General features: G+C 40.8%; 1 long non-coding RNA gene across 1 annotated transcript; it reads right to left on the bottom strand.

The window, feature by feature from the left end:
* Positions 1–1108: 1108 nt before the first annotated feature.
* On the bottom strand, positions 1109–23954 carry LOC137502906 (uncharacterized). The gene is made up of 2 exons (XR_011018913.1): positions 23858–23954; positions 1109–1972 (listed from the first exon to the last, which is right to left on the bottom strand). It is a non-coding gene; the product is annotated as an uncharacterized lncRNA (long non-coding RNA).
* Positions 23955–24453: the final 499 nt, after the last annotated feature.

The following is a 24453-nucleotide window of genomic DNA, read 5'->3' on the forward strand; positions in this document are numbered from 1 at the left end:
AAAACGAGTTCACTCGTGACGCGCAATGTCCCGCTCATTGTGCGCTGATGCGCATGTCGAAGATGGAATAGCAAGTTCGGCCAGTTTTGATTTAGTTACATGGTTCAAGTTATAATTCCGTGTTCTGGTAGACTTGTCTGAACTGACACACTGTAAACCAATCACTGTAATGATGATACAGTCCTATAATACTCCACAATGTCATTACATCACCCCAATGTACCTCACGTCAATTGTAAAACTATATGTATTGTTAGTCTAACTTCGAATACCTTGGAAGTATCATTTCCAAAGGTAACAGTAAACCAGGAAATACTTAATAGGAATCAGAAAGCTTGTCAATTTTATTTACAAGTGAGAAATCTATTCCGGGATGATAAAATACCACACAAAGCAAAAGTGACCATGTTTTACACCTACTTCATTCCAATTCTCACCTGTGGACTTGAAACCTGTACCTGCATAACAAGGCAAATAGTAAAATCCAAGAACAATGAACCAAAAGACCAGGAAGGGCAAAATTAGAAATTAAGTACACAGGAAGAAGGCCGGCATCAAAATACGTGTTGCCGAGCTTTTAGGAAGACGCAGGCTACAATGGTTATGAGGAACAGCAAGGAATTACCTTGACAGAGAAGTGAAAGAGGAGAGGTCAGCAAGAGGAATGCCAAGTGGGAGGACGTAGAGGAACAAAAAGTATACTTTGACAGAAAGCAGTGGCAAGCGCTTGTAAAGCTGGAGCTGGCAAATGATGATGGATTAAGAAAACCACACGTAATGACAAAATCTGTACATATAGTATAGTATTTATTAATGAACATAACAGGCATTCAGCCCCGAATGCATGTTCACAATAATAAATAAATAAATAAATAAATAAATAAATAAATAAATAATAAAATTAATAAACGTAGTCCAACCTAAGCCACCACTCTCCATCATATACAAAATAAAATGAACAATAAAACAAAAAGACCTAACGCCACGGTTCTATACCAGAACCAACTCCATCAACACCAGTTTACAACAACTCACGAATAAAAATAAAAGTAAAGATAAGACTAAGTTCTGTACATATAGTTAAACAAAGATTTGCAAAATAGAAATGTATTGTCAATAATTTTTTAATATTTAGATGCAACACACTTGTAAAACTCATCACTACCACACAGCATTACGTATCACATACAGAAACTAACGAATCTATAAAACGAACATGGAACTATTTTAGACAATATAACTAGATGTTTGAGATTGTTCCGCTCATTAGAAAAAAGTTTGTGAAGGCAAGAAAACTATAAGTAGCAGTTAAGAGTTCAGAAGACTGACATCATTCTTAGTCTTCTTGGGATTGAATGTCATCACAGATCTTTCCTGTAATCTCACTTCTCTTGACTCTGCCAAGAAGCTCAAATGTTATCGTGGAAAACCCAACAACAAGTTTGAAGCCATTTCTTTCTAGGATTTCCCTCCCAGAATCATCCATGAGAAGAGTCACATTGTAAGGATAGCTGCACCCAATGCTTGTGGTTCTCCAGCCATCTGTTTTCAGGCCAAAATTGTGAGACTCTAACAGTACAAATAGATTTTCAGCAGCCTCTTCCTCTAGACGGACAACAGCTTTCACTTTAGTGGTATACTGAGGACTGTTCTTTATGTCTGTAATACTGAGTCTCTTCTTTTTGTACCTTCCGATTGTTGACTTCAGCCAACTGACGCTGTCCACATGTGTGTTTATGATAAGTGCCCCATCTTGCTCGCTGAACACATATTCTCCTCTAAACTGAGGACGGAACTGCAGTTTAGTGTAGATCTCATGAAATATATGTCTCTCAATTTCATTAGCTTCCCACTTAGTGAGAGGGTTCTTCTGACGATCTTGTGTTAGGATGACCATCTGAACAAATTTGGAGTCATCTGCGACTACATCAGCTGCCATTCTCCGCAATGATGTTTACTTCTTGCAGGTTATCTGGAACAAAACAAAGAACATGTTACTGGTGTCACATTCGAGCGGCTCAGTGCCAGAGGTGAGTAAGCGCCATCATGGCTCATTTTGACATTTTCAGTGTAATGAGTAGAATCTATGCCACAACCTTACTGTTTCTGTAACGTGCTGCCACCAGTGAGCAAGTCTCGCACTGTGATGTCTGAGAGCTCATTGGTATCCGACTTATCTACTGACAGCGAAGATGAAAATGAAATGTCGTATGGCTTTTAGTGCCGGGAAATCCCAGGACGGGTTCGGCTCGCCAGGTGCAGGTCTTTCTATTAGACTCCCGTAGGCGACCTGCGCGTCATGATGAGGATGAAATGATGATGAAGACAACACATACACCCAGCCCCCATGCCATTGGAATTAACCAATTAAGGTTTAAATCCCCGACCCGACCGGGAATCGAACCCGGGACCCTCCGAACCGAAGGCCAGTACGCTGACCCTTCAGCCAACGCGTAGCGACGATGATAGGGCATAGCAGATGAAAGAAAATGCCTCTACTAATGGATCAGATGTACCCGATATCTTCACACCAGAGAACTGGTTGACTGTCACTGCATCAGCCAAAAAAGAAGAAAATCCATTTCCACATCACTCGCATGGACAGCAGCATGCAAACAAATTCAGAATGAGATTACTAACAGGAAAACATCTATCGCAGGACAACTAGTGGAGTGGTTTGAAAATCGAAACATTGTTCTCCGTAAACACAGTCCACTTAAATTCACAGCTTTCTACAACTTTCAAGAACTTGTTCCAGTGACCGTTGATCGGAGTAAGGGAACAGTTCGTCGCCCAAGTGGATTTAGGGGCACGACCCCACTCTTGTATCCGCGAGCGCACAGGATAATGACTGCAAAAAGGACTGACCTATTTGGAGCTGTTGAAGTATATACCCTTCCCATTCATCATCATTTCTAGAGCAATCTGGCAACAGTCGAGGCAAGAAAATCAGGATGAGGAGGGCTTATTATAGTTTAACTGCTGTGTTAGTGTATGTGCAATTATCCAAAGAACAAAGAAAATCTCCTCGTTGTCTTTACATCCTAAAACATGCTGACTGCCGGAGGGTATATTATAGTATTTTCTTTGAAGGCATATTTTGTAGAATTTGTGGTAGTGACACGCATACTAGCGTAAGAGTAACTTTGTAATACCCTTCACTATGAAAGCGGGTACTTTTCTCCTTGTCCAGGTGCTTCAATAAATCATTTTGTAAGCTGCTATAATTTTAAATCCCTTCATTTACTCAAAATGGTGCTTAGTCACTTATCGCACTGAGCCCTCCATTTACAGCTTAATTTGAGCACAGGAACTCATCTCGGGCTCGACCTGACCAATGAGAAATGGTAGCAGATATTAAATATTTCTCATTCTCAAGGTGGGATTTCCTTCGCAACTGTTTACTTCAACAAAGCTGTTTTTTAAAGCTAACTTCCTGACCCATAAACTGCTTGGCTGAAGTACAAAAGAAAAGAGCTCTAATACGGTGTGGCATACCAACAATCGAAGAAAAGGACAATCAAAACAACTGGCGGCACAACATCGCAGCCCAGGTCTTCGACTGCTAGCACAACCACTAACAGATTAGAGGCCAACCTAGCGCGAAAACATGCCAACCACTCAGAGCACGCCTCAATAATTAAAGACAGACACAGGACTGGGAAGCGATGGTATCTGGGCAATACCAATAGGCCAAGGACCATAAAAGAGGGTGGAAAAAGGCCAAAGGATAGAGCAATTCAACTACACTAACACTAACACTCACCCTCACACTTAAGGACCAAAATTTAATACCAATTAAAAACGAAAAGTAGGGTAGGTGATCCAACATAAAACATAGAATACAAATTGATACCAATTAAAAAGTTACCAACAAGGTTCATTTTGAAAAGAGAACTACCTCTAAAAGGGTGAACACAGAGCTAGAAAGTAGATAATATGGAGAGTTCTGTGGCCTCCGCTTCCACAGGCTCCCAGGAGCCTCCTCCTCCGCCTCCGCACGGGGGCCTTCCCAGGGGCCCGCACCTCCGCCTCCGAACGGGGGCCTTCCCAGGGGCCCGCTCCTCTGCCTCCGCACGGGAGGCCTTCCCAGGGGCCCGCTCCTCCTCCCGCGGGAAATTTGAATTAGTAAAGAAGGCCACGTGCTTTTTGACAGCTGTCATCGACAACAACGCATCGCTAACCTCACTGTTGCCATCTTGACGGGCCTAAACCTCAATGCTGTCAACTTAACCTAACTAGCGTGAGATTTGAATCGGTAAACAAGGCCATGAGCTTTTTTGGCAGCCACGTACTTTTTTGACAGCTATCATCGACAACAACGCATCGCTAACTTCAGTGCTGCCAACTTAACCTCACTAACGCGAGATTTGAATTGGTAAACAAAGCTACGTGCTTTTTTGACAGCTGTCATTCACCATCTTTAATCAACAGAACACCGTGCTATCTTTATCGTAGTAGCGGACAATTTCGTCAGCTGTCATCCACCATCTTTAATCAACAGAACACCGTGCTGCCCTCTTTATGGCTACTACCTTAAGCTCGTAGTAGCGGGCAATTTGAAAAGTTCCGTTAGCTGTCATCCGCCTTTTTTTAATCAAGAAAGCACCGTGCTGCACTCTTTAGCTACTTACCTTTGAAATGTGGTGGCGGCAATTTGCAAAATTCAACGTGCTCTTGTTTGGAAACAAATCCACGTGCTTTTTTGACAGCTGCCTTCCGCCATCTTTAATCAACAGAGCACCGTGCTGCTATCTTTATCGTAGTAGCGGGTAATTCCGTCAGCTGTCATCCACCATCTTTAATCAAGAGAGCACCGTGCTGCTATCTTTATCGTAGTGGCGGACAATTTAAAAAATCCATCAGCTGTCATCCGTCATCTTGCATCGCAAACCACAGTGCTGCGCACTTTAGCTACTTACCTTTGAAATGTGGTGGTGAATAATTTAAACAATTGTACAGCAGCCATCTCTCGACGCTAATTACACAAGATGGCGGCTATACATGACTCCTTAAGGGTGCTTACGCAAGATGGTGGCTGCAAGATGGCCGCTCATATGAGACTCCCTTGGGATGCTTGTGCAAGATGGCGGCTATACATGACTCCTTATGAGACGCCTTAAGGGCGCTTATGCAAGATGGCTGCTGCTCTTATCAAGAAAGCTAGTTTAGAGGCAAACGTGCTGTGCTAGTTCGATTCATTAAATTTGGGGCTTAAATGCAAAATGTTAAATATCTCGAAAACGGTGCATCGTAGAACAAAACGGTCAACATTTTTCTGCCTGATACCAAGGTTCGCAGTATGAGAAACATGATAGCATAAGTAAAACATAGTCTAATGATGAGATCAACGGTTCGGTTCTTACCTAGGCCCTTTGGCATTTGCTCTGTTTTAGCTTGTACTGAAGCAAGTTTTTGTAACATGATCAGGTCTAGCTAAGGTAAAGAGTATAACGTGCCGTGCTGGTTCGATTAATTAAATTTGGGGCTTAAACGCAAAATGTTAAATATCTCGGAAACGGTGCATCGTAGAGCAAAACGGACAAATTTTTTCTGCCAATTACGTTGGTTCGCAGTATCAGGAACATGATAGCATAAGAAAAACATAGTCTAATGATGAGATCAACGGTTCGGTTCCTACTTAGGCCCATTGGCATTGACAGCTATCTAATTCTACAAGATGGCGGCTATACATAGCTTCTCATGAGACAGCTTAAGGGTGCTTGCACAAGATGGCTGCTGCTTTTATGAGACTCCCTAGGGATGCTTGAGCAAGATGGCGGCTACAAAATGGCGACTATATATAGCTTCTTATGGGACGGCTTAAGAGCGCTTATACAAGATGGCTGCTGCTCTTATGAGATGTCCTAGGGGTGCTCGCGCAAGATGGCGGCTGCTGTTATGCATGCAGTGGAGGGCAACTTGAAATTCCCCGTGCTCTTGTTTGTAGAATTCTACGTGTTTTTTACAGCTCTCATCTTTAATCAACAGAGCATAGTGCTGGTATCTTTACAGCACTAAACCTCATACCTTTGAAATGTGGTGGCGGATAATTTGAAAAATTCTAGTGCTTTTTGACAGCAGCCATATTTAAACAATAGCGGTTATACATAAGCTGTTAAGGCCACCTCTTATATCAAGGCATAGCTCTATCAAACAAGTTTAAACCTGCATCGCGAAGGTAAGAGTGTGCAGCGATAACATCATTATGCATGTTTAGACTTTCAAATCACAAAAGAAGTTATTGAAACATAACAAGACTAGAATCGAACACTGCATTCGATGTCGTTAACTTCATTATGTGATCGGAGCATTAATTGATGTGTTCAGAACACTAAATAAGTAAAAGACTAAAATAGAACACTGTACTCGATACAACATGTGTTTAGAACATGTCAGGGAATACCTTTGTTCTAAGATGAGATTACCGCACATTCCTTGTAGGGCTAATAGGCTAAAGGGCTAATGGGCAAAAGGGCTAATGGGTAAAAGGGCTAATAGGCTAAAGGGCTATAGGCCTAATGGGCTAGGGTGCCTCTCCTTTCTTTATACGGGCTTGAGACCGGCTCTACATCTAGAGGTGTAGTTAACACCCTAAGGGAGATTGTTGGAAAATAATCTATACGAATATAGCTACTCGATCGACTAGTTTCGATAGCAATGAAACGTTGAAATAGTATTCTTCTTTATCTTGCATCTCTTCTTGAGATGTTTGCACTGCGACAGAACGTATAGTGGGCTTAGGAAATGAAGTAAAATCATCAAGCTGTAATGGCAATGAAACATTGAGATCTTCTTCTTCTACTACTTTCTCTTTACTACTGCTTTGATCAACATCATTATTCTTATTATCGTAATAATGATCTTGCCTCTCTTTATCTTGAAGTTTGTGCTTAGTAACAGAACTTGTAGCAGGCCTAGACAACAAGGGAGAATTAAACATCTCTCGCAGAGGTGTACTTTTTAAAAATAAATCTGTGTTCGCTTGAATACGGTTGAGCTCTTTGTACTGTATTTTGTTCTCGATGAAGCTACATTACACGCGGCTTCATGACGTTGAGCGTTGTATGCGTTCATGAACTCTCTTCTACAATGTTTGCATTGAAAAATTGTCCTACATGATATCTCATGACGTCTCTCGTGATAGCTTCGGGAAAATGCTTTTCCACATTCTTTGCAAATATACATAGAAATAGAGTTTTCCATGACTGACTTTTATCTTCTGCTAACTGATTCTTCTTTAAATCTGCTGGACACTTGTTACTCGCTACTTCTATGATGCGAACGGCTTAGCGATTAGGCAGAAAAAGTTTGTCCGTTTTGCTCTACGATGCACCGTTTTCGAGATATTTAACATTTTGCATTTAATCTCCAAATTTAATGAATCGAACTAGCACAGCACGTTAGCCTCTAAACTAGCTTTCTTGATAAGAGTAGCAGCCAAGCAGCCATCTTGCACAAGCGCCCTTAAGGCGTCTCATAAGGAGCCGTGTATAGCCGCCATCTTGTGTCCGCCCTCTTGCGCAAGCACCTTTAGGGCGTCTCAAGCCATCTTGTGCAAGCAGCCTTAAGCCGTCTTATAAGACCAGCCGACACCTTGCGCAAGTAACCTTAAAGCGTCTCATAAGGAGCCATGTATAGCCGCCATCTTGGGTAAGCACCCTTAAGGAGTCATGTATAGCCGCCATCTTGTGTAATTAGCGTCGAGAGATGGCTGCTGTAGAATTTTTTTAATTATCCGCCACCACATTTCAAAGGTAAGTAGCTAAAGAGTGCAGCACTGAGGTTTGCGATGCAAGATGGCGGATGACAGCTGATGGATTTTTTTTAATTTTCCGCCACTACGATAAAGATAGCAGCACGGTGCTCTGTTTATTAAAGACGGCGGATGACAGCTGTCAAAAAGCACGTGGGTTTGTTTCCAAACAAGAGCACGTGGAATTTTTCAAATTGCCACCACCACATTTCAAAGGTAAGTAGCTAAAGAGTGCAGCACGGTGCTCTCATGATTAAAGATGGCGAATGACAGCTGTCAAAAAGCACGTAGATTTTTTCTAAACAAGAGCACCTGGAATTTTTCAAATTGCCCCCACCACATTTCAAAGGTAAGTAGCTAAAGACTGCAGCACGGTGCTCTCTTGATGAAAGATGGCGGATGGTAGCTGTCAAAAAAGCACGTGGCTTTGTTTCCAAACAAAAGCACGTGGAATTTTTCAAATTGCTGCCACCACATTTCAAAGGTATGTAGCTAAAGAGTGCAGCACGGTGCTCTCTTGATTAAAGATGGCGGATGGCAGCTGTCAAGAAAGCACGTGGATTTGTTTCCAAACACGAGCACGTGGAAGTTTTCAAATTGCCGTCACCAAATTTCGAAGGTAAGTAGCTAAAGGGTGCAGCACGGTACTTTCTTGATTAAAGAAGGCGGATGACAGCTTACTCAAATTGCCCGCTACTACGCGCTTAAGGTAGTAGCCATAAAGTTAGCAGCACGGTGCTCTGTTGATTAAAGATGGCGGATGACAGCTGTCAAAAAAGCACGTAGCTTTGTTTGCCGATTCAAATCTCGCCCGTTAAGATGGCAGCACTGAGGTTAGCGATGCGTTGTTGTCGATGATAGCTGTCCAAAAAGGACATGGCTTTGTTTACCGATTCAAATCTCGCGCTACTTAGGTTAAGTTGACAGCATTGAGGTTTAGGCCAGTTAAGATGGCAGCAGTGAGGTTAGGGATGCGCTGTTGTCGGTAAGAGCTGTCAAAAAGCAAGTGGCTTTGTTTACCAATTCAAATTTCCCGCGGGAGGAGGAGCGGGCCTGGGAAGGCCTACTGTGCGGAGGCGGAGGAGCGGGCCCCTGGGAAGGCCCCCCGTGCGGAGGCGGAGGCCCCTGGGAGCCTGCGGAGGCGGAGGCCGCAGAACTCTCCATATTATCTACTCTAGAAGTCTTCAAACTCAACTAATGAATAGAGTACAAGAAGTTAAAAGAAATTAAACTCAAGTTGAAATTTAAGTTGAACACCGTTACAATATTATTGTTCCAGTTTTGTATTTCTTGCCTTTTTAAAAGGGAGGATACAATGGGTACTCTTTAAAATTAATAATTTATGTGCACCTTCCTGGGTACGGTGGCCCCTATACCAGACCTTTACCAAATTCATAGAAAACAATTAAAAGCCAACAGGCCCAACTACCGTACATAATTACAACATGGTTTAAGATACCTTAGTGAACACGGAAGCGTTTTAAAGGAAACAATCTATCCGCGTCCCCAAATAAGAACGATAATATCAAGAAGTAACGTTAAGGTAGGCCAAATGAAAATAAGGTGTAGAGCACATGTAAAAATAAATTAATGTTAACCTTGAGAACCAACCATAAGGTTAAACAATAATATTATAAGAAATAAACACTTTTCCGTGACCCAGTTTATCAGACCAACCGCATCAAATCATCACCCAACAACTAGCATCTGGACATCACATTGCATAATCACAACACCGACTCACTCCGCGACAATGCGCGCTAATCAGAACTGTTATCAAGATAACAAAAGAAGGAAGCATTCCACAACAATGCTATTAAATGGAGGGTAGCTTCAGAAAGAGTAGCCACCAATCAAAAACAAGAGGAAGAAAAAAAATTATTATTAATAACTACAAATGATGGTTCATGTTTGTGGGTTACTGTAGTCACGTCCTAGTTCGTGAACCATGGGCAACGGCTGAGTGGCCTAGTAAGTGGTCCTGAGAGTCGGGATACCAGTTGCTATGGAATGGGAGTGAGCATCTTGGACATATTCTGAGTCCTGGCCCTCCTTGTGCTCAGGCGACTAGGACTATACAATCCACCGGTGGTCCATAACCCGTTAGAGGAGAGATCATCACTTGGACTATGTGCAAGTAGGGCAGCATCCTGCTTCATGAATCGACCGAGCTCAGAACATTTAAAGCAAGCCTCGGACCTATGGGAGTACCGGAGTCCCACTCCCATTTGACAGGCGAGGGACTCCTTGGAAACAACTTGGCGAACGAAATGGAACTCGATGGGGAGCTATCAATATTAATGGGGCTTATGGAAGAAAGAAAGTAGAACTGGCTGAGTCAGCAAAGAGGATTAATCTGGATGTGCTAGGAGTAAGTGATATTCGGGTAAGGGGAAATGAAATGTCGTATGGCTTTTAGTGCCGGGATATCCCAGGACGGGTTCGGCTCGCCAGGTGCAGGTCTTTCTATTTGACTCCCGTAGGCGACGTGCGTGTCGTGATGAGGATGAAATGATGATGAAGACAACACATACACCCAGCCCCCGTGCCGTAGGAATTAACCAATTAAGGTTAAAATCCCCGACACGGCCGGGAATCGAACCCGGGACCCTCTGCACCGAAGGCCAGTACGCTGACCGTTCAGCCAACGAGTCGAACCGGGTAAGGGGAGATAACGAGGAAGAGATAGGAGATTATAAAGTGTACTTGACGGGTGTTAGAAAGGGAAGGGCAGAGTCTGGGGTAGGGCTCTTTATCAGGAATACCAATGCACGCAACATAGTTTCTGTTAGGCACGTGAATAAGCGAATGATGTGGGTACATTTGTCAGTTGGAGGAATTAGGACTAGAATTGTGTCCGTGTATTCACCATGTGAGGGTGCAGATGAGGATGAAGTTGACAAGTTTTATGAAGCATTGAGTGACATCGTAGTCAGGGTAAACAGCAAGGATAGAATAGTGCTAATGGGCGATTTCAATGCGAGAGTTGGGAATCGAACTGAAGGATACGAAAGGGTGATTGGTAAATGTGGGGAAGATACGGAAGCTAATGGGAATGGGAAGCGTTTGCTGGACTTCTGTGCTAGTATGGGTTTAGCTGTTACGAATACATTCTTCAAGCATAAGGCTATTCACCGCTACACATGGGAGGCTAGGGGTACCAGATCCATAATAGACTATATCTTAACAGACTTCGAATTCAGGAAATCTGTTAGGAATGTACGAGTTTTCCGCGGATTTTTCGATGATACAGACCACTATCTGATTTGTAGTGAACTAAGTATCTCTAGGCCTAGGGTAGAGAAAGTGAAATCTGTCTGCAAACGAATAAGGGTAGAAAATCTCCAGGACGAGGAAATTAGACGGAGGTACATGGATATGATTAGTGAGAAGTTTCGAACAGTAGACATTAAACAGGTTCAGGATATAGAAAGTGAATGGGTGGCATACAGGGATGCTGTAGTAGAAACAGCCAGGGAATGCCTTGGAACAACTGTGTGTAAAGATGGGAAAAGGCGAACATCTTGGTGGAATGATGAAGTGAGAGCAGCTTGTAAACGTAAAAAGACGACTTATAAGAAATGGCTCCAAACAACGACCGAGGCAGATAGGGAGTTGTATGTAGATGAAAGAAACAGAGCGAAACAAATAATTGTTGAATCCAAAAAGGAGTCATGGGAAGATTTTGGTAACAACCTGGAAAGGCTAGGTCAAGCAGCAGGGAAACCTTTCTGGACAGTAATAAAGAATCTTAGGAACGGAGGGAAAAAGGAAATGAACAGTGCTTTGAGTAATTCAGGTGAACTCATAATAGATCCCAGGGAACCACTGGAGAGGTGGAGGGAATATTTTGAACATCTTCTCAATGTAAAAGGAAATCATCCTGGTGGTGTTGCAAACAGCCAAGCTCATGGGGAGGAGGAAAATGATGTTGGTGAAATTATGCTTGAGGAAGTGGAAAGGATGGTAAACAAACTCCATTGTCATAAGGCAGCAGGAATAGATGAAATTAGACCTGAAATGGTGAAGTATAGTGGGAAGGCAGGGATGAAATGGCTTCATAGAGTGGTAAAATTAGCGTGGAGTGTTGGTAAGGTACCTTCAGATTGGGCAAAAGCAGTAATTGCCCCTATCTATAAGCAAGGGAACAGGAAGGATTGCAACAACTATCGAGGTATCTCACTTATTAGTATACCAGGCAAAGTATTCACAGGCATCTTGGAAGGGAGGGTGCGATCAGTCGTTGAAAGGAAGTTGGATGAAAACCAGTGTGGTTTCAGACCACAGAGAGGCTGTCAGGATCAGATTTTCAGTATGCGCCAGGTAATTGAAAAATGCTACGAGAGGAATAGGCAGTTGTGTTTATGTTTCGTAGATCTAGAGAAAGCATATGACAGGGTACCGAGGGAAAAGATGTTCGCCATACTGGAGGACTATGGAATTAAAGGCAGATTATTGAAAGCAATCAAAGGCACTTACGTTGACAATTGGGCTTCAGTGAGAATTGATGGTAGAATGAGTTCTTGGTTCAGGGTACTTACAGGGGTTAGACAAGGCTGTAATCTTTCACCTTTGCTGTTTGTAGTTTACATGGATCATCTGCTGAAAGGTATAAAATGGCAGGGAGGGATTCAATTAGGTGGAAATGTAGTAAGCAGTCTGGCCTATGCTGACGACTTGGTCTTAATGGCAGATTGTGCCGAAAGCCTACAGTCTAATATCGTGGAACTTGAAAATAGGTGCAATGAGTATGGTATGAAAATTAGCCTCTCGAAGACTAAATTGATGTCAGTAGGTAAGAAATTCAACAGAATTGAATCACAGATTGGTGATACAAAGCTAGAACAGGTCGATAATTTCAAGTATTTAGGTTGTGTGTTTTCCCAGGATGGTAATATAGTAAGTGAGGTTGAATCAAGGTGCCGTAAAGCTAATGCAGTGAGCTCGCAGCTGCGATCGACTGTATTCTGTAAGAAGGAAGTCAGCTCCCAGACGAAACTATCTTTACATCGGTCTGTTTTCAGACCAACTTTGCTTTACGGGAGCGAAAGCTGGGTGGACTCAGGATATCTTATTCATAAGTTAGAAGTAACAGACATGAAAGTAGCAAGAATGATTGCTGGTACAAACAGGTGGGAACAATGGCAGGAGGGAACTCGGAATGAGGAGATAAAGGCGAATTTAGGAATGAACTCGATGGATGAAGCTGTACGCATAAACCGGCTTCGGTGGTGGGGTCATGTGAGGCGAATGGAGGAGGATAGGTTACCTAGGAGAATAATGGACTCTGCTATGGAGGGTAAGAGAAGTAGAGGTAGACCAAGACGACGATGGTTAGACTCGGTTTCTAACGATTTAAAGATAAGAGGTATAGAACTAAATGAGGCCACAACACTAGTTGCAAATCGAGGATTGTGGCGACGTTTAGTAAATTCTCAGAGGCTTGCAGACTGAACGCTGAAAGGCATAACAGTCTATAATGATAATGTATGTATGTATGTAACTACAAATGAAAATCGAATAAGCACAAGGAAACTGGGATAAAATTAAACTCAACGCACACTTCTGTATTCACTTGGGTGTAGAATTTGCAAATGTTACAATAATTTAAATTTCTGACGCCTTTGGGTGCTAACTATACATACAGAGTACACAGTTTGTTAAACTATCTTTTCAGATTCTTTCTTTCCACGGGGAAGAATTTAAATTAATAACCTCAGATACAGCAATTTAACTTATAATAGGTCCTGTTAAAAAGTCAGATGCTAACAATTACAACAGCGGTTCAAGTTACCTAGAAGTAACTCTTTCCAATTAACACTTTTACTCGTCCGAATATAAGATCATTGATTGGGCATGTTAAAATTCCAATTAGTTACACAATTTCAATCATAAAATGTTCATTTAACTTTAGTGTCGAAAGGCAAATGGTATCTTCAAGCGAAAAACAGAGGTAATATTACATGCCGAGCCGACATGTTGGATGAACGAAGCGACGCACTATCTCGCTGAGAGTTTGTACGTTATTCAAAGTTGGACTTCAAATCAAACCAAAATCTCTTTATTTGCAAATGAGGTGTCTACCTCGGTGGCAAGTGGTACACTAAAGTACATTATTGTCAAGCACTAAATATTAAATTAACAAGAGAAGAAAATTATACAATTTGGGCTAACAATTTTTTTCTATTAAACACACAGCTCATCCTTAATAAATTTATATTGTTTACAAAATTCTACTTATAATATCTCCTGTACTACTTACAAATATAGTCAAGCAGTGGCGGCTCGTGAACAAATCGTCCTACGTGCTACAGAAAACCCTAAATACGCTGTTTACAATCTGCATATTGCCATGATGAACAACTCACAAGTTACTTCAAACTTCTTAATAATAATAATAATAATAATAATAATAATAATAATAATAATAATAATAATAATTTCTCACAATTTATAACACAGAACAAACAAAAACATTAATTTGGAAGCAGATGAATACTTCGACAACTGTCTAAGAGGTAAATATTTATTTTGCGAAAGATTGTTTTTACACACCTAATGGCGAAATACAAAGTCCATACGGCGATCTTTCTTGCTGCAAAACTTGTCGATCACCTTTTGGTTAAAGTTCTTTATTTCCGAGATAAGCTTCTTCTCGATTGATAGCATCGCTAATGCATTCAACCGCTCCTGACACATAGTATTTCGAAGGAACGTTTTAGTCCTTTTAAGACTCGAAAGCATCTTTCCGGTTCGGAAGTAGTCATTGGAATCGCAATCAAAATCCAGAGCAATTCTGTTATCTGGGCGAAGGTATCCTGCAGTTTGTTCTTCAGGATCAGTTGAAGTAAAGGAACTGCAGCTCTTTCGTACAGAACGCTGAGCTCAGTCATTAGTCTATTCTTGTCTGGGAGTCTGTATACGTCACACACAGTATTCACTGCTTTTACAGGGAACTGTTTTGAATATTCGCTAAAATTCATCGAATCTAATAAATTTTTAACCTCTAAATAAGAAAGAGACTCAAATCTACGATCTAACTCTTCAGTGATTCGATCACAAACATCCTTAGCATCAGCCGTCCTGTAGGATTCCGTTCTGCGTTTTTTGCTTTGTGGCCTTTCTGAAGAAACTTCATTTGCTATTCTATCGACAGAATTCCTGACTAAAGCAACAGTCTTCTTAAAAATGCCAACAGCTTTTCCTATTTTTATTGCATCTGTCGATCTTGCTTGTAGCTGGGAGTACAAAATATCCCCATGAGGCATTATTCTGTGAAATAAGGACAGCCAAAATAAGAACTCTTCGTCCTCCAAATTGTGTCTGAGTCCACGTACTTCTTGAACTGTCCTTACAGATTTCGACTGTTCCAGGTCCAGAGTGCATTGCAACAAAGCATCTTTGTTTTCATGCACGACATTGACGGTTCTAGACTTGAAGTTCCACCTTGTTGATGAACATCCTGGAATTCTTCGTGCTACCACTTTCTCCAAAGCTGCCAGACGTTGAGGAGATCTGGAAAAGAATGCAGATAGGCTGCAGAAAAATACGCGCGCAGCTTGATTTTGAGAGGCCGCGTGTTCTAATACGAGGTTGAGCTGGTGGGCGTAGCAGTGAATGTAATTGGCTAGGGGATAGTGAGCTTTGATTTTCTTTTGAACTCCACCTCTTTCACCACTCATCACAGATGCTCCATCGTAAGTTTGGGCGATAATTTTATCTGGATTAACCTGAAAAATGCTATTGACCTGCTGCAGTATGCACTCAGATATTGCATCTGCAGTTTGTCCATCTGGATTAAAAAATCCCCAAAATCTTTCAAGTGGTTGTCCATTTAATACGTATCTGAACACAATTGCTAACTGTAGCTCTTCAGAAACGTCAGTAGTTTCATCTGCCATAATAGCAGTGTACTTAGAGTTATGTATTTCCTCCAGTATTTTTTCACGGCAGACTTCCAGCATACCGTCTGGCAATTCATTCTGGATGGTGTTTGATGTGCCCTTAAATACCTTATTGGATTCCATGTGTTCCTTAATGGCACTGTCTAGACTGCTCATGAAATCGTGGCAGTTTGGTTTGTGACTGCAGGTCCACAGTGACAAGAGAGATCGCTGTTTAAATTAGAGGTTAGGTTGTTGTTGTTACCCACACCCTGGTGATCCATATGAGCCACCTATAAGATAGGTGGTTTTTGACGTACCGATACCAGTGCTATTAATTCCGCTCCTCTGTCGGTCTGTTATGAGTTTATTGAGGTTATGATTTTTAAATCTTTTAAGTTATTCATTAAATTGTTTGAAACATTATGTGTGTTACATTGTGGGACATATAGGGCCTATGTAAGTGTTTAGCAGGAGACAGCGGTCTCTGTTTGTGATGGCTGACACAGTGAATTACATTCAAATACAGCATATGGTTGCACACGTGTGGTTGCCAACCACGCCAGGTATACTTTTGAGAATGCAGTGGCATATGTCGTATATTTTGCACTAATTTATTTGTGAATAAATATTATTGCAGATGTTGGGTTTTTAACGTTTGCAGCAGTTTTAGGAGGTTCCAGTGCGTTTAGAGGGCTTAGATTTTAAAAGGAAACGAGAACTTTTCATGTAAGCTTGGCAGGTATTTTTAGTGGTAGTATGGTGGTCTGTTTCGGTCTTGTATTAGTATATAGTGGTGACTGGAATTGGGGGTGGTCTGTTCTGGGTCGTGAGGAGATTTAGCAATAGTAGTTGTAGCAGATTGTCTGGAGGTCAAATGGACTGTATCGCGATTGACCTGTCTAAAGCATTTGATAGGGTGGATCATGGGAGACTACTGGCAAAAATGAGTGCAATTGGACTAGACAAAAGAGTGACTGAGTGGGTTGCTGTATTTCTGGAGGATAGATCTCAGAGAGTCAGAGTAGGTGAAGCTTTATCTGACCCTGTAATAATTAAGAGGGGAATTCCTGAAGGCAGTATTTTCGGACCTTTATGTTTTCTTATATATATAAATGATATGAGTAGAGGAGTGGAATCAGAGGTCAGGCTTTTTGCGGATGATGTTATTCTCTATAGAGTGATAAATAAGTTACAAGATTGTGAGCAACTGCAACGTGACCTCAATAATGTTGTGAGATGGACAGTAGGCAATGGTATGTTGATAAACGAGGTTAAAAGTCAGGTTGTGAGTTTCACAAATAGGAAAAGTCCTCTCAGTTTTAATTACTGCGTTATAGGGTGAAAGTTCCTTTTGGGGATCATTGTAAGTATCTAGGTGTAAATATAAGGAAAGATCTTCACATAAATATGATTGTAAATGAAGGGTACAGATCTCTGCACATGCTTATGAGAGTGTTCAGGGGTTGTAGCAAGGATGTAAAGGAGAGGGCATATAAGTCTCTGGTAAGACCCCAACTAGAGTATGGTTCCAGTGTATGGGATCCTCATGAGGATTACCTGATTCAAGAACTGGAAAAAATCCAAAGAAAAGCAGCTCGATTTGTTCTGGGTAATTACCGACAAAAGAGTAGCGTTACAAAAATGTTTCAAAGTTTGGGTTGGGAAGAATTGAGAGAAAGAAGAAGAGCTGCTCGACTAAGTGGTATGTTCCGAGCTGTCAGCAGAGAGATGGCGTGGAATGACATTAGTAGACGAATAAGTTTGAGTGGCGTTTATAAAAGTAGCAAAGATCACAATATGAAGATAAAGTTGGAATTCAAGAGGACAAACTGGGGCAAATATTCATTTATAGGAAGGGGAGTTAGGGATTGGAATAACTTACCAAGGGAAACGTTCAATAAATTTCCAATTTCTTTGAAATCATTTAGGAAAAGGCTAGGAAAACAACAGATAGGGAATCTGCCACCTGGGCGACTGCCCTAAGTGCAGATCAGTAGTGATTGATTGAACTAATCCCAAGAACACTCCTGGATTTTCAGATACGGATGACTCATCATGACCACGTAAAGCTAGTTCGAATGCCCCACAAAATGTTATACAGTCAATGATTTTAGACAAAATATACCTGTTTTTCTCTATTTCTGCATTATGTCTCTGCAAATTGTCGTGATATGCCCTACTAAGTTGTGTTGCAATATTCACATTTCCTAGAGCACTTAGGTCCACTACCTTATTGATGTGTTTTCTTTTCGACGAATGCTTCTTCATATACTCGTTCAAATGCCCCAGATCCTTCACACCTTTCGTACTCCAGATATCATTATCTCCAAATAAGACGCAAGGAAAACAAAACAAAGCATTTCTTATATCACAGCCACATATTCAACTGTTATTGTCGTAGACTTTACAGTTGAAATGCCTGATATAACTGGAATTTCGCCCTCTCGAAGTCTTCTGAGTTAAATTTAAGACTGGAGTGGGATGACCTATTCTTTTTATGTTCACTTTTTCTTCTAATGTTCTCCTAGAAAATGGTTCTTTCATCAAACTGTCCACACTATTCATGCTGTATACTAACTTCCCAAATAGGATGATGGAAATATAAATCCTCACTAAGAACACTAATTTAATTTCACTTGATATACACTGTAGAGGATAAATAATTGGATAATTCTCCGTATGAACTTAAGCACCAACACAGTGATAGAAAAACACGCACCAACAATATAACCGCGAGATCAAACACCGCACAAAGCAACTGAAAGTGCTACCAACAGAATCATTGAGACCTCTTCTATTACCAGCATAAATACATTCTAATGCGGGATAACATTTAGGGTCAGTCCAAGATTCTTTGACTCACGTACGAATTCCTTATTTTTGACACAAAAGGAAGATGGATATTTTAATAAGCATTGGTTGGTTAGATTAATAACAACATTATGTTTGCGATAGATTGCCCCCAGTTACGCTTTACCTTTTGAGACCAGACGATGCTACTCTCCGGTGGCAGAATAGCTTATCACGTTCAACATCACGGTAGCAAGAGGCATCGAGCATTTCTACCTCCTTGCGGGAGAAAAAGTAACTATAGACGGGATCAGTGAAAGATGATCGCGGTTTACGGTATACTCCGCCGGCTAGGGGGAGTGTTGCAAGCTTGGCTGCGCCTGCGTATTGCTTCCTTCAGGCTACAGGCAAGGGCTCACTTCACATGAGCACGAGCCTTGTTCCCCGGGAGAACGGCGCTAGGTGTTCGACAGATCTCGCTCTGATTTTCACAAAACGCAAAATCATACCGTACTCAAAACAAAGAAAAGGCACCAGAATAATTGTACTGAATATAATTAATTCCTTACACTTCCAAGCTACGTGCTGGAGCCCGGTAGCACGTATTGACTGGCCGCCACTGTAGTCAACTGATATACAGTGTGTGGAATTACTTCAAATGATACTGTACAACTGGTATAAGATTAAAATTTACATTGCATTTATTTACTATTTTTAACCTAAGTAGCATAACGACCTGCTGCGTCTTAACCAGAGCCCCTTCACAGCTACCGTAGTGGTTCCAGGGCCCTCGAAGTCCCCGCTGTACTTCACCCCTACAGGCAGTCCCCTACTTTGTCAAAACTTCTTAGACCAGGGGATGGAATTAATTTATTCACATACATTTTTATTTACATTAACATGCACTGGTCGAATGCACTCTAACATTTCATTTAATTTCTCTGTTGCTGTTTATTCTATTCTTAAATATCTGTACAGATTTTGGAAAAGGATCAAACACTACCTCTGATAAATTCACCCCAATCACTTCTGCTAAAATTCCTTCTAATTTTATATTTATGGTCAGTTCTGCCGATATAACTGTTTTCCAACTGAAGCCTCTCACGGATATCTCCCCATGCTTCTTCTCCTGTATAGGCTCTAATAATCCTGTAAGTCTAGTTTTCTTCCTTCTCTTACCTAAAGTTTCCCACCCAAGTTCCTTTAACATTTCTGATTCACTACTCTTTCTCCTGAAATCCCCTGTTACAAATCTTGCTGCTTTCCTCTGCACACTATCTATTTCTTTTATTAGGTATTCTTGGTGAGGATCCCAAGCACTGTTTGCATATTCCAATAATGGACAAACCATACTTAAGTTACTTTTCTCTTTTAATTCTTTGTTGCATCCTTTAAGTAGCCTCATTATGACATGTAACGATCTGTATGCTTTCCCAACGTTATCCACATGACCCTTCCAGTGCAAATTACTTTCAAATCTCACACCTAAGTATTTGCACTTTCAATCTTTTGGGATAACTACCTCATCCAAAGTATATTCAAATTCAGTTTTAAAACTCCTGTTTGTAAACGTTGTAACAGTTGATTTGCCTCCATTAACCTTCATATTATTCTCTTCAACCCATTGTTGGATACTCTCAAGGCCCCTTTGCAATTCTAAACAATCCTCAATGTAATTTATTTCCCTATAAACAATTATGTCATCTGCATACAATCTTATTTTTGATGTTATATTATACCCTAAATCATTTACATATCGTCCCCACTATGGCAAACTAGCGAAAGTGACAAACAACGGAACCTGTAGTTCTAAAGATTAGGTCTAGATTTTATTATTTATCTATTGTCTACCCTCTGACAAATTCTCTCATGTGCAACTCATTCTGTATAGCTAACACACAGAACCAATCATTAAACATAAAAATTGATTTTACATGAGTAATCACAACTTCTTTCAGCTATCGCAATGTTTTGACAATTAGCAGATTCGTTAGTTTGCTAGAGGGGGGACGAATATTAAGAAAAGTAACGGACCGATTATACTACCCTCTGCAATTCCCTTCCAAACTTTCTCTTCCTGTGATATATTATTTCCTACTTTGACTTTCTGAACCCTTGAATTTAGAAATGCTTTTATCCAATGTGTAACCCTTACGTCCAATCCTATTCCCTCCAATTTCTTTAATAATATTCCATGTTCCACTCTATCAAAGGCTTTGGAAAGATCTATGGCTATTCAATCTAACTGGCCTCCTGAATCCAATTGATCTGATATGTCCTGCTGAAATCCCACCAGTTGTGCCTCACAAGAAAATTTCTTTCCAAATCCATACTGGCTCCTCATGAACCAATTTTTATCGTCACATATCCCTCTGATGTACTTTGATATTAAACTCTCCAGTATTTTACAAACTATACTGGTCAGGCTGATTGGTCTGTAGTTCTCTGATTTCCTTTTATCACCCTTTCCTTTATAAATTGGTATTATTACAGATTCCTTCCATTCCTTTGGTATTACACTATTATTTATGACATAGTCAAAGAGAAATTTTAAATAAGGCACTACGCACCACCCCATTGTCTTTAACACCTCCCCAGTAATTTGATCACTTCCTGCTGCTTTTCCTTGCTGAAGCAGTTGGATTTCTCTGAAAATATCTTCATTTGTGAATGAGACGCTTCTTGTTTCCCTCTGTGTGTCTCCCTCTCTATCTTCTGTTTTGGTTTCCAACTCCTGACAATCATCTACTGAATCTCTGAATTCCCTACTAAATAGGTTTGCTTTCTCAGTATCTGTTAAATAGAGTTCACCCCCTTCTCCCAACATTGCAGGAATTTGGATTCCTTTTCCTTTGTGATTCTTGATATATGAATACAGCTTTTTCCATTTCCCTTTGTGGTCATTACCCTCTTGAAGTATGCCATTCATATAATTCTCTTTTGCTTCCTTTTTCACTCTATACAGTTCCCTCATTAGCTGTTTTCTAGTTTCTCTACTCTCCCTACCTTCTTTGATTTTCCTGTTTACTATTCCACATTTCCTTTTTAATTTTCTTATTTCCCTTGGATAATAAACAGTGTCTGAGGTCATTTTACCCTTCTTAACAGGTACAAATCTCCTCTCTCCTTCCCAAATGATTCCTTTAAATTTAGCCCAAAGTGTATCCACATTACTCCCTTCACTTATCCAAGAACTAAATTGTGATTTAAGGTAAGTCCAAAATTCATCAACTTTAGTTTTTCTGTACAATTTCTTGTCGTGTGTGACCCTATTATGAAGCCTTTTTGGTACCAGTCCTACATCCATTATTATAGCCTTATGGTCACCTATTCCTTCAATTAGCTCAGTTTTATCAACAATTTCCCATGGTTTAACCAAGAATACATCTAGCAAGTTGAGACGAGTCGGTTCTTGTACTACTTGTGTAAATCCTCCCTCCTAAATTAATTTATTTGCCAGTTTCTGTTCATGGGCTTCACTTGCAGCTCCATTCCATTCAACTTCCTACTTGAACAGTAAATCTCACCACCTCTCATCCAATCACAGTTTCGGAACACGGTCAAAATCTGATACACTCTTATCTATTCCACCTCACCGCACCATACGATACACAAACTCATTTGTTATTTCTTCGGCACGACAGTGGAATGCACTACCCGTCTCTGTTAGAGGAGCCTCACCTGCTAGTTTTAGGCAACTTTGTCACTGGTACCTACTAAGTAATATTACAGAAATACTGTAGATTTAGCCTTTCTCAAACTATAGACGTTATATAATCTCACTGTTATTATCAAGGTTAATTGAAATTAGGTAATCATGTCATAATTGTGTAAATAATCATCTTCATCATCATCATCATCATTTTCCTATTTTTAATTTATTGCTTTTCATCATAATATTGCATTGTTTAGTAGTTGCAAGATGTTTCAATTGTAGGCCTAAGTCTATTTATTTTAATTTGCACATGTAGATACTGTATTTTCTGGTTAGATGGAAGAGAGGGCCTAATGGTCTTAATCTTGCCAGACAAAATAAATCCATTGTATTGTATTGTATTGTAACTTCAGGCAAGTTTAGATCTCCCCCAATTATTACCATATCATTATTATTGTTTTTATGAGTATAATCTATTATTTTCTCAAATATTTCCATGTCTCTTTCCTCTCTTCCAGGCCTGTATGTTCCTATAATTCCCACCTCCTTCATATTATCACAAACTAATTTTATTCCTAATATTTCACCCCTTTCATTGGTAAACCATTCATGTGAACAATAAGTTTCCTTCACCAGAATAAACACACACCCTCCCTTTTTATCTCCTCTGTCTCTACGATAGACTGTGTACCCTTCTGGAAATACATCTCTACTACCCACCCTATCTCTCAACCACGATTCCACTCCTATCACCACATCAGTCTCATAAGATTCCATCAATGTACCGAATTTTAATTGTTTATTTACTACACTCTGACAGTTTACCAAGATCAATCTCAGACCACTTTCCTCCCTAAAACTTGACTGTTGCAATTGGGCAACTTGAAATTCCTTACTTTCCTGAGTTTCATTTTCTAGTTGACTGAGCCAGCTTGAAGTACAGCTGGCTCTTTCTGCTAGTTTTCCTGGTCAGTATTATAACACAAGGGAGTTGCCTTTTTTACAGTACATATCTTATGATTAATAAAATCTAGAACAATATTTGCTATCTTTCGTCTACCTGAATTGTTTAGATGAAGGCCATGATTTGTGTAGCAGTGTCTCTCGAAACTGCTGCTATCAATTACCTGCGTATTACGAAAATGTTTACAAATTTTAACCATATCTGTATTAACTTTGTCCACTTCAATGTTAACACATGAGTCTCTAATCAAATTATGCCTGTGGGGCACGTTCACTACAAAGATGTTAGTGTGAGTCAGCTTATGTAGTGTACATTTAAGTTGAGAAGTTACATTCTTAGCGTCGTTGTGAGCTAAGTCGTTCGTCCCGCCGATGATCACTACTGCATCACGACTTCCGAGATTTCTTGCTGCCTGTTCGGTGTTTTCCAATACCTTCTTGATAGGGGCCCCAGGATAGATGACAGCCGATGCTGCAATATCTTCATTGTTCATTTTGTCCGCAATTCCCCTCGCCTGGCTATCACCAAATATAAGAATGTTCGACACTTTCGCCGGTGCACTGTGCGGGATTTTAGGCCTAACTTTGGCGCTTCTCGTAACTTACCAAAGTGATGAGGCTGTTTCATACTTAACAAACCTACAGCAATATTCCCATGGTATCCCGCATGGAGAAGAGAAAGGGTCACATAGTACCTAACTTAGTTTTTAAAAACTTAGACTCACAGTTAAATTTTTACCACCCACCGCTAAAGTTAATGTAATGCTGGACAGAAAGCACATGCTAGGGTGGTTCGAAATCACTTACAGGCCAAAGCACCAGGAGCCCACACCACGGACAACTTGCCGGTAATAAAGCTGCCTCATAACATCCACGCTTCCAGCGGCTGACACCAGAGCACGCTGGGAAAAAAGTTGACAATCAGTTGGTGAGCCAAACAATACCAAGTTCATAACAACAAAGTTCCGCCAAAGATCCAATGGTGAGGAAATAGCCAACCGTTATTTCACAATTTACTCAAATCAGGTTTTTTTTATTTTTTATTAGGGTTGTTTATAGTCGCTTTAACTCCAAGGTCTTATCGCGACTCTTACATACACTGACTGACAGAGCAAATGCAACACCAAGAAGGAGTGGTCAGAACTTTATGCCAATTGCAGGGTAGACTGGCGTCACTGAGGTATGCTCATGATGTGAAATGCGCCGCTGTGCTGCGCACGTAGCGAACGATAAATGGGACACGGCGTTGGCGAATGGCCCACTTCGTACCGTGATTTCTCAGCCGACAGTCATTGTAGAACGTGTTGTCGTGTGCTACAGGACACGTGTATAGCTAAGAATGCCAGGCCGCCGTCAACGGAGGCATTTCCAGCAGACAGACGACTTTACGAGGGGTATGGTGA

This window comes from Anabrus simplex, chromosome 13 (assembly GCF_040414725.1).
Source record: "Anabrus simplex isolate iqAnaSimp1 chromosome 13, ASM4041472v1, whole genome shotgun sequence".
Classification (NCBI taxonomy): Eukaryota; Metazoa; Arthropoda; class Insecta; order Orthoptera; family Tettigoniidae; genus Anabrus; species Anabrus simplex.